This window comes from Chrysochloris asiatica, unplaced genomic scaffold, assembly GCF_000296735.1.
Source record: "Chrysochloris asiatica unplaced genomic scaffold, ChrAsi1.0 scaffold00044, whole genome shotgun sequence".
Taxonomy (NCBI): Eukaryota; Metazoa; Chordata; class Mammalia; order Afrosoricida; family Chrysochloridae; genus Chrysochloris; species Chrysochloris asiatica.
Genome location: NW_006408562.1, coordinates 13,998,924 through 13,999,868, shown reverse-complemented (window position 1 = coordinate 13,999,868; position 945 = coordinate 13,998,924).

Here is a 945-nt window from a genome sequence, read left to right as displayed (position 1 = left end):
GTTGCAGTATGTCATTTGATTTCTAGACTGCTGATTCCATTAACATTGATTGTGGATCCAAGTAAAATTAAATCCTTGAAAATTTCAACCTATTCTTTCTCCATATGTCATGGTTGTGTTTATTGGTCCAACTGTGAAGAATTATGTTTTCGTTATGTTAATCTGTACTGAAAGCTTTCATTTTCTTTACTAAGTACTTCAAGTCCTCTTTGCTCTCAGTAAACAAAGTTGTGTTATGTGCATGTCAGAGGCAGCACTTAGATTGGTGGTGCTCATGACTGTGAGCCATAGAGTTGGTTCCCACTCACAGTGGCTCAAAACAGAGTTCCCAAGGCTTTAAATAAGGAGCTCTGGTAGCATAGTGGTTATGAATCGGGCTGCAAATTGCAAGGTCAGCAGTTCAAAACTACCAGCTGTTCCGCGGGAGAAAGATGAGGCGCTTTCTGCTCCTGTCAAGATTTACAGCCTCGGAAACCCTGTGCAGGGTCGCTGTGAGTTGGAACCGACTCCATGGCACATAACAACAACAACAACAAGTCAACTCCATCTTTTCTGCCACTGAGCCATTCCTGACACTTTTCATCTCTCACCTGGAATCTTGTTTTCTAGATCTCCCTTCTCTATCCTCTTCAAATCCTCTTACATAACAATTGATATTGTGGTTTTGTTGGCACATCTACCACTTAGCATGTGTGCTGTTAGGTGCCTTTGAGTTATAGCAACTCCACGCACCACAGAACAATACACTGTCCAATCCTACACCAGCCTCACAATTGATACATTTGAATCTATTGTTGCAGCCATTGTGCCAAGCCATCTCAAGGATCTGTTTCTTCACTGGCGAGACAACAACACACAATCCTTGTTTCTAAAGCGCAATCTAGCAGCACCTATGCCAAAACAGACTTGTTCTTCTGGAAGCTTCTGGTATAGTCAATATTCTTC